At 66.4% G+C, this 10,000-nt stretch overlaps 1 non-coding gene across 1 annotated transcript in view; it reads right to left on the bottom strand.

The window, feature by feature from the left end:
* LOC135766393 (18S ribosomal RNA) overlaps nt 1–301 on the bottom strand; it is a 1,856-nt gene extending 1,555 nt beyond the window's left edge. Inside the window, exon 1 of the ribosomal RNA XR_010541595.1 lies at nt 1–301. This exon is cut by the window's left edge and continues 1,555 nt beyond it. This is a non-coding gene — a ribosomal RNA (18S ribosomal RNA).
* Nucleotides 302–10,000: the final 9,699 nt, after the last annotated feature.

The following is a 10,000-nucleotide window of genomic DNA, read 5'->3' as shown; positions in this document are numbered from 1 at the left end:
GATCGGCTCGAGGTTATCCTGAGTCACCAAAGCGGCCGGGGCGCGCCCGGAGACGCGTCCCGGATGGGTTTTGGGTCTGATAAATGCACGCGTCCCCGGCCCTCGCGGGCCGGGTCGGCGCTCGTTTGCATGTATTAGCTCTGGAATTGCCACAGTTATCCAAGTACGGGTGGAGCGATCAAAGGAACCATAACTGATTTAATGAGCCATTCGCAGTTTCACTGTACCGGCCGTGTGCACTTAGACCTGCATGGCTTAATCTTTGAGACAAGCATATGTTACTGGCAGGATCAACCAGGTAGTAGCCGTAGGAGAGCCTCGCTCTGACCCGGGGTTCACGCGGCGCGGGTCCCGGTTTCCACCCCCCGGGGGGAGTGGGACCGGGGCCACTCTCGTGTGGCTCTCCCCTCTCGTAGGCTGAGGGGCGGCCGGGTGGGCCGTAACCGAGGAAAGGTGCGTTTCGCGGGGCCGGGTGGCCGCGACGGGCCGGGGGCGTCTCCGCCCTCGGTCGCCGAGGCCCTCGCCGGCCGCCGGTGGCGGACCTTCGCGTCTGACGGACCGTCTGAGTCTCCCGCGGAAAGGGTCGGGCGGGCTCCGGAGAGCCCCCCTGGAGGCGAGAGCGCCGGGTCGGGGAGGAACCGACCGCCCATGGCGGCCGACGCGCTAACGTCGGCCGGGCGGAGGCCTGCCCCAGGCGCAGTTCGATTTCCAGAATCTCAGGGCCATGACACACAAAGCGTATCCGGGCGTCACCCCGTAACGGGTCATTAAGGCTGAGACGTGGGCGGCCCTGTCCCGCCCGGGGTTTCGTTTAGCGGCCGACGCCGGTTCGTTTTGCGGCCGAACGACGCCGGTTCGTTTAGCGGCCGAACGAAGCCGGCTCGTTTAACGGCCGAGGCCAGCCGGGTTCGTCCCTTCCTTGGATGATTTACCATTCGTAATAAGAATCGTCACTACCTCAGTGCAGAGGGACTTTTTCGAGGCATTTGTGTCCGCTCGAGAGGCCTCTCGCTGGGCTCGAGAGGTCCTGGGATCCGGTAGCCTATCACCTTGGAGAGTCAGCGAGGTGCTCTTCCCTATATACCCGATGGCACCTGTTCGGGCCACCGTCCCCTGCTGGACGGGGCCCGGCTCTGTACCGCCCCAGACAGAGCGCCTTCGTCGGTCACGAAGGCAGGGTCGTGGACCCTGGAAGCGCACGAGCCACCCGACTCGGCTTCCATAGCGGCTGGCGGCCCTGGCCCGCCCGAGACGAAGCGCCTTCGTCGGTCAGACAGATAGGGTCGAGGACCCTGGAAGTGCGAGAGCCACCCGACTCGACTTCCACGGCGGCCCGGAGGCCGGGCCCGTCCCCGTCCGTGCCCGGGGACGGGGCACCTTCGTCGGTCAAACGCGTTGGTCTTGGACCCTGGAAGTGCACGAGCCACCCGACTCGACTTCCATAGCGGTCGGCGGCCCCGTACCGCCCCAGACAGAGCACCTTCGTCGGTCACGAAGAGAGGGTCTTGGACCCTGGAAGTGCACGAGCCACCCGACTCGACTTCCATAGCGGTCGGCGGCCCTGTCCCGCCCCAGACGATGCACCTTCGTCTGTCACACAGATAGGGTCTTGGACCCTGGAAGCCGTCCCCCTCGACTTCCGTAACGGTCGGCGGCCCTGTCCCGCCGCAGACGGGTCACCACTCCGTCTGTCTGTAGGGTCTTGGACCCTGGAAGCCGCCCCACTCGACTTCCATCGCGGTCGGCGGCCCTGGCCCGCCGCAGACGGGTCGCCACTCCGTCTGTCTGTAGGGTCTTGGACCCTGGAAGCCGCCCCACTCGACTTCCATCGCGGTCGGCGGCCCTGGCCCGCCGCAGACGGGTCGCCACTCCGTCTGTCTGTAGGGTCTTGGACCCCGGAAGCCGCCTCACTCGACTTCCATCGCGGTCGGCGGCCCTGTCCCGCCGCAGACGGTGTGCCACTCCGTCTGTCACACAGATACATAAGGGTGTCTCGGAACCCCGGACGCCGACCGAGACGAAACGCGTGGGGTCGGTGCGCCCGAGAGGGTAGGGTGCCCCGGGGCCGGCCGCTCGCCCGACCGGCTTCCGGGACTCCTTGACCGCTCGGGAGACCTATCCACGCGCCCGCCCGACCGGCGGCCGGGGGCCCTCGACCGCCACACGCGTACCGACGACCGGGGGGTTTCCGTTTTACGGCCGACGCCGAGATCCTTCGACGGTTCCAACATGGGTTGTTACGCTTTTGTGTTCGCCCGTGTCTGAGCATATATGGTCGGGTCGAACCTTTGAGGCCGTAGCCTGGAGATCCAGGGCGGATCTTATCTCACAACACGTGTGTCTTTGAGGCCGTAGCCTAGATCCAGAGACTTTAGGATCTTTTTAGCAGTTTTAAGGCCGTAGCCTTGATCCAGGGCGGATCTTTTGAGCAGCTTTAAGGCCGTAGCCTTGATCCAGGGCGGATCTTTTCACAGGTTTTAAGCCGAAGCGCCTTGATCCAGGGACTTTTGGATCTTTTTTTGCCGTTTTTAGGCCGTAGCCTTGATCCAGGGCGGATCGTTTTGCGGCCGTAGCCGAGTTCCATCACCCAAGGTAGCTTTAGTTTTTAGGCATTAGCCTTGATGATCCAGGGCGGATCGTTTTGCGGCCGTAGCCGAGTTCCATCACCCAAGGTAGCTTTAGTTTTTAGGCATTAGCCTTGATATGATCCAGGCCGGATCTTTCCGCCTAGGCGGCATGCGGATATGGGTTACCCGTCTTTCGACACTCGCCCGGGGCGCTGCCTCACATCAGACGCCCTTCGTCCGTTCCAACCGTTCCAGTTCTTTTAACGGTTTTTCGTTCATCGCACACCGACGCGCACAGACCTTTCTTGGGATCTGCCGCAGGGAGGGAGGACGCTGGAGGTCCACTTTCGAAGCAACCCATCCCTATATACCCGATGGCACCTGTTCAAACGACCGCCCCTTGAGAGAAGGGGCCCTTCCCGTGGCTCGTCCGGGAGGAGGCGCCCGCGTCGGAAGGCGCCGTAAGGTCGGAGACCCTGGAAGTGCACGAGTCACCCGCTTTTACCTCCAGGCCCTCTGTCGTACTTCTCGTGTCCGCTCACGAGACCTCGTTTCGGCTTTATGGAAGTGCACGAGTCACCCGCTTTTGCCTTTTCTGGAAGTGCACGAGTCACCCGCTTTTGCTTCCAGGCCCTCTGTCGTACTTCTCGTGTCCGCTCACGAGACCTCTCTTCGGCCTGGGGGTGCGCCACGTACACCCCCGCGTCCGCATTCGAGTCACCTCTTCGGGCTCATGAGGTAGGGTCGGTGACCCTGGAAGTCAGAGACTTCCAGGCCTTCTGTCGTACACCCTCGCGTCCGCTCACGAGACCTCTCTTCGGCCTGGGGGTGCGCCACGTACACCCTCCCGCGTCCGCTTTCGAGTCACCCATCTGGGCTACGGAGGTAGGGACGTGTGCCCTGGAAGAACCAGACTTCCAGGAGGGAGGGCCGCCCTGTCAGGCCCGCTTTCGAGTCACCCATCTGGGCTACGGAGGTAGGGACGGGTGCCCTGGAGGAACCAGACTTCCAGGAGGGAGGGCCGCCCTGTCAGGCCCGCTTTCGAGTCACCCATCTGGGCTACGGAGGTAGGGACGGGTGCCCTGGAGGAACCAGACTTCCAGGAGGGAGGGCCGCCCTGTCAGGCCCGCTTTCGAGTCACCCATCTGGGCTACGGAGGTAGGGACGTGTGCCCCGGAGGAACCGGACTTCCAGGAGGGAGGGCCGCCCTGTCAGGCCCGCCTCGGAGTCACCTCTCTGGGCTAAGGAGGCAGGGACGTGTGCCCTGGAGGAACCAGACTTCCAGGAGGGAGGGCCGCCCTGTCAGGCCCGCTTTCGAGTCACCCATCTGGGCTACGGAGGTGGGGACGGGTGCCCTGGAGGAACCAGACTTCCAGGAGGGAGGGCCGCCCTGTCAGGCCCGCCTCGGAGTCACCTCTCTGGGCTAAGGAGGCAGGGACGTGTGCCCTGGAGGAACCAGACTTCCAGGAGGGAGGGCCGCCCTGTCAGGCCCGCTTTCGAGTCACCCATCTGGGCTACGGAGGTGGGGACGGGTGCCCTGGAGGAACCAGACTTCCAGGAGGGAGGGCCGCCCTGTCAGGCCCGCCTCGGAGTCACCTCTCTGGGCTAAGGAGGCAGGGACGTGTGCCCTGGAGGAACCAGACTTCCAGGAGGGAGGGCCGCCCTGTCAGGCCCGCCTCGGAGTCACCTCTCTGGGCTAAGGAGGCAGGGACGTGTGCCCTGGAGGAACCAGACTTCCAGGAGGGAGGGCCGCCCTGTCAGGCCCGCTTTCGAGTCACCCATCTGGGCTACGGAGGTAGGGACGTGTGCCCTGGATGAACCGGACTTCCAGGAGGGAGGGCCGCCCTGTCAGGCCCGCTTTCGAGTCACCCATCCGGGCTACGGAGGTAGGGACGTGTGCCCTGGAGGAACCAGACTTCCAGGAGGGAGGGCCGCCCTGTCAGGCCCGCCTCGGAGTCACCTCTCTGGGCTAAGGAGGCAGGGACGTGTGCCCTGGAGGAACCAGACTTCCAGGAGGGAGGGCCGCCCTGTCAGGCCCGCCTCGGAGTCACCTCTCTGGGCTAAGGAGGCAGGGACGTGTGCCCTGGATGAACCGGACTTCCAGGAGGGAGGGCCGCCCTGTCAGGCCCGCTTTCGAGTCACCCATCTGGGCTACGGAGGTAGGGACGTGTGCCCTGGAGGAACCAGACTTCCAGGAGGGAGGGCCGCCCTGTCAGGCCCGCCTCGGAGTCACCTCTCTGGGCTAAGGAGGCAGGGACGTGTGCCCTGGATGAACCGGACTTCCAGGAGGGAGGGCCGCCCTGTCAGGCCCGCTTTCGAGTCACCCATCTGGGCTACGGAGGTAGGGACGTGTGCCCTGGAGGAACCAGACTTCCAGGAGGGAGGGCCGCCCTGTCAGGCCCGCCTCGGAGTCACCTCTCTGGGCTAAGGAGGCAGGGACGTGTGCCCTGGAGGAACCGGACTTCCAGGAGGGAGGGCCGCCCTGTCAGGCCCGCTTTCGAGTCACCCATCTGGGCTACGGAGGTAGGGACGTGTGCCCCGGAGGAACCAGACTTCCAGGAGGGAGGGCCGCCCTGTCAGGCCCGCCTCGGAGTCACCTCTCTGGGCTAAGGAGGCAGGGACGTGTGCCCTGGAGGAACCGGACTTCCAGGAGGGAGGGCCGCCCTGTCAGGCCCGCTTTCGAGTCACCCATCTGGGCTACGGAGGTAGGGACGGGTGCCCCGGAGGAACCAGACTTCCAGGAGGGAGGGCCGCCCTGTCAGGCCCGCCTCGGAGTCACCTCTCTGGGCTAAGGAGGCAGGGACGTGTGCCCTGGAGGAACCGGACTTCCAGGAGGGAGGGCCGCCCTGTCAGGCCCGCTATCGAGTCACCCATCTGGGCTACGGAGGTGGGGACGTGTGCCCTGGAGGAACCAGACTTCCAGGAGGGAGGGCCGCCCTGTCAGGCCCGCCTCGGAGTCACCTCTCTGGGCTACGGAGGTAGGGACGTGTGCCCTGGAGGAACCGGACTTCCAGGAGGGAGGGCCGCCCTGTCAGGCCCGCCTCGGAGGCCTCCCCTCGGGCAGGGGAGGCAGGGTCGGGGACCCTGGAGGAACCGGACTTCCAGGAGGGAGGGCCGCCCTGTCAGGCCCGCCTCGGAGGCCTCCCCTCGGGCAGGGGAGGCAGGGTCGGGGACCCTGGAGGTGCCGGACCTCCAGGGGGACGGAGGCCGAACCCGTGGCCGGGGAGGGTGAGCCTTGCCGGGCTAGGCTCGCGCGGGTTCGAAGGCCTGGTTCGAGAGGACCCCTTCCCCTATATACCCGATGGCACCTGTTCACACTACTGCCCTTTCGAGAGGGGACCCCGACCGGTCCGCGGCCGGGACGGCGCACCTCGGTCGGCCTCGGCGAGTGGGTCGGGGTGCCTGGAGGTGCGCGAGCGGCCCGCCTGGAAGTGCGCGAGCCACCCGACTCTGGCGGCCGGCGCCCCCGGGCCCGTGCCCGCGGCCGACTCGTCTGACCCGGCATCGTCAAGGTCACCAATACCACGGAGCGTCTACGACGCCCCGTTTCCGAGATATCGGCCAATGAACTGCCGGGCGCCGTATCTCGGCCGGGGAAGGTCCTACGGACTCGGGGCCGGGCTCGTCGGAAAGGTCTCGCCCGGGGCTTTCCGACGAGACCGGCCGCGGGTCCGTGCGACCCCGGGGGCCCGAGATACTTCCGGTCGAAAATTCGAATTTCGTTACCGCGCTGCTCCGGCGCCCCGGGTCCGGGGCCTTCGCCCTTCGGGTGGGTGGCTCCTCCGCGGGGGGCCTTTCGAACGAGCCCACCCGCGCGTCGCTAGCCCTTTCCGGGGCCGAGATACGGCCTACCCCCGCGGGATTTTCCCACGGCCGTTTCTCGGGCGCCTCGGGTCCGGGGCCTTCGCCCTTCGGGTCGGTCGCTATGCCGGAGGGGAGCTTTCGAACGAGCCCTCCCTCGAGTCTCTGGCCCTTTCCCGGGCCGAGATACGGGCGGGTGGTCGCGGAATTTTCGCTCGTCCGGGGCTCCGGCGCCCCTAGCGTCCGCCTCGGAGGTCGCCCGGACGCGCGGCCGGTCTCGTTCGAAAGGTCCGTCCCGGGGCTTTCCGACGAGCCCGGCCTCGGGTCCGTGCGACCCCGCCCGCCGGAGATACGTCCGGTCGAAGCTCGCGGAAATTCCCGCGGCCGTATCTCGGGCGCCTCGGGTCCGGGGCCTTCGCCCTTTGGGTCGGTCGCTCCGCCGGAGGGGGCCTTTCGAACGAGCCTACCCGCGAGCCTCTAGCCCCTTCCCCGGCCGAGATACGGCGGTCTGTGCCCGGATTTTCCCACGGCCGTTTCTCGGGCGCCTCGGGTCCGGGGCCTTCGCCCTTCGGGTCGGTCGCTATGCCGGAGGGGAGCTTTCGAACGAGCCTACCCGCGAGCCTCTAGCCCTTTCCCCGGCCGAGATACGGCGGTCTGTGCCCGGATTTTCCCACGGCCGTTTCTCGGGCGCCTCGGGTCCGGGGCCTTCGCCCTTCGGGTCGGTCGCTATGCCGGAGGGGGGCTTTCGAACGAGCCTACCCGCGAGCCTCTAGCCCTTTCCCCGGCCGAGATACGGCGGTCCCTCCCCGGATTTTCCCACGGCCGTTTCTCGGGCGCCTCGGGTCCGGGGCCTTCGCCCTTCGGGTCGGTCGCTATGCCGGAGGGGAGCTTTCGAACGAGCCTACCCGCGAGCCTCTAGCCCTTTCCCCGGCCGAGATACGGCGGTCTGTGCCCGGATTTTCCCACGGCCGTTTCTCGGGCGCCTCGGGTCCGGGGCCTTCGCCCTTCGGGTCGGTCGCTATGCCGGAGGGGGGCTTTCGAACGAGCCTACCCGCGAGCCTCTAGCCCTTTCCCCGGCCGAGATACGGCGGTCCCTCCCCGGATTTTCCCACGGCCGTTTCTCGGGCGCCTCGGGTCCGGGGCCTTCGCCCTTCGGGTCGGTCGCTATGCCGGAGGGGAGCTTTCGAACGAGCCTACCCGCGAGCCTCTAGCCCTTTCCCCGGCCGAGATACGGCGGTCTGTGCCCGGATTTTCCCACGGCCGTTTCTCGGGCGCCTCGGGTCCGGGGCCTTCGCCCTTCGGGTCGGTCGCTATGCCGGAGGGGGGCTTTCGAACGAGCCTACCCGCGAGCCTCTAGCCCTTTCCCCGGCCGAGATACGGCGGTCCCTCCCCGGATTTTCCCACGGCCGCAGCACGGGCGCCTTTGCTCGGATCGACTCGCCCTTTGGGTCGGTCGCTCCACGCGAGGGGACCTTTCGAACGAGCCTACCCGCGAGCCTCTAGCCCTTTCCCCGGCCGAGATACGGCGGTCCCTCCCCGGATTTTCCCACGGCCGCAGCTCGGGCGCCCTTGCTCGGATCGACTCGCCCTTCGGGTCGGTTGCTCTACCGGAGCGGCCCTATCCAACGAGCCAACCCGCTTCTCTCTAACCCTAAGCCCGGCCGAGATACGGCGGTCCCTCCGCGGATTTTCCCACGGCCGCAGCTCGGGCGCCTTTGCTCGGATCGACTCGCCCTTTGGGTCGGTTGCTCTACCGGAGCGGCCCTATCCAACGAGCCAACCCTCGTCTCTCTAACCCTAAGCCCGGCCGAGATACGGCGGTCCCTCCGCGGATTTTCCCACGGCCGCAGCTCGGGCGCCTTTGCTCGGATGAACTCGCCCTTTGGGTCGGTTGCTCTACCCGAGCGGACCTTTCCAACGAGCCAACCCTCGTCTCTCTAACCCCAAGCCCGGCCGAGATACGGGGTACCACCGCCTGACCTTTAAACGGCCGTAACTCGGGCGCCTTTGCTCGGATCGACTCGCCCTTTGGGTCGGTTGCTCTACCGGAGCGGCCCTATCCAACGAGCCAACCCTCGTCTCTCTAACCCTAAGCCCGGCCGAGATACGGGGTACCACCGCCTGACCTTTAAACGGCCGTAACTCGGGCGCCTTTGCTCGGATCGACTCGCCCTTTGGGTCGGTTGCTCCACCCGAGGGGACCTTTCCAACGAGCCAACCCTCGTCTCTCTAACCCTAAGCCCGGCCGAGATACGGGGTACCACCGCCTGACCTTTAAACGGCCGTAACTCGGGCGCATTTGCTCGGATCGACTCGCCCTTTGGGTCGGTTGCTCCACCCGAGGGGACCTTTCCAACGAGCCAACCCTCGTCTCTCTAACCCTAAGCCCGGCCGAGATACGGGGTACCACCGCCTGACCTTTAAACGGCCGTAACTCGGGCGCATTTGCTCGGATCGACTCGCCCTTTGGGTCGGTTGCTCTACCCGAGGGGACCTTTCGAACGAGCCTACCCGCTTCTCCCTAACCCCAAGCCCGGCCGAGATACGGCGGTCCCTCCGCGGATTTTCCCACGGCCGCAGCTCGGACGCCCTTGCTCGGATCGACTCGCCCTTTGGGTCGGTTGCTCTACCGGAGCGGCCCTTTCCAACGAGCCAACCCTCGTCTCTCTAACCCTAAGCCCGGCCGAGATACGGGGCACCACCGCCTGACCTTTAAACGCCCGTAGCTCCGGCGCACAAAGTCCCAGGACTTCGCCCTTTGGGTCGGTTGCTCCACCGGAGGGGACCTTTCCAACGAGCCAACCCTCGTCTCTCTAACCCTAAGCCCGGCCGAGATACGGGGTACCACCGCCTGACCTTTAAACGGCCGTAACTCGGGCGCCTTTGCTCGGATCGACTCGCCCTTTGGGTCGGTTGCTCCACCCGAGGGGACCTTTCGAACGAGCCTACCCGCTTCTCCCTAACCCCAAGCCCGGCCGAGATACGGCGGTCCCTCCGCGGATTTTCCCACGGCCGCAGCTCGGACGCCCTTGCTCGGATCGACTCGCCCTTTGGGTCGGTTGCTCTACCGGAGCGGCCCTTTCCAACGAGCCAACCCTCGTCTCTCTAACCCTAAGCCCGGCCGAGATACGGGGCACCACCGCCTGACCTTTAAACGCCCGTAGCTCCGGCGCACAAAGTCCCAGGACTTCGCCCTTTGGGTCGGTTGCTCCACCGGAGGGGACCTTTCCAACGAGCCAACCCGCGTCTCTCTAACCCCAAGCCCGGCCGAGATACGGGGCACCACCGCCTGACCTTTAAACGCCCGTAGCTCGGGCGCCTTGGGTCGGATCGACTCGTCCCTTGGGTCGGTTGCTCTACCGGAGCGGACCTATCCAACGAGCCAACCCGCGCCTCTCTAACCCTAAGCCCGGCCGAGATACGGAGTACCACCCCTTGATATTCCCACGGCCGTAGCTCCGGAGCCCTTTGCCGCAGCCCTTCGGGACACCCACCCTCGGACGCCCCGCGGAGGGACCTTTCCAACGAGCCAACCCTCGCCTCTCTAACCCTTTCCCCGGCCGAGATACGGGGTACCACCCCTTGATATTCCCACGGCCGTAGCTCCGGAGCCCTTCGCCGCAGCCCTTCGG

Source organism: Paramisgurnus dabryanus, unplaced genomic scaffold (assembly GCF_030506205.2).
Source record: "Paramisgurnus dabryanus unplaced genomic scaffold, PD_genome_1.1 h2tg000348l_1_32992__unordered_in_group15, whole genome shotgun sequence".
Lineage (NCBI taxonomy): Eukaryota > Metazoa > Chordata > Actinopteri > Cypriniformes > Cobitidae > Paramisgurnus > Paramisgurnus dabryanus.
The sequence above is the reverse complement of the archived record's forward strand: the minus strand, read 5'-3'. Positions and strand labels throughout refer to the sequence as shown.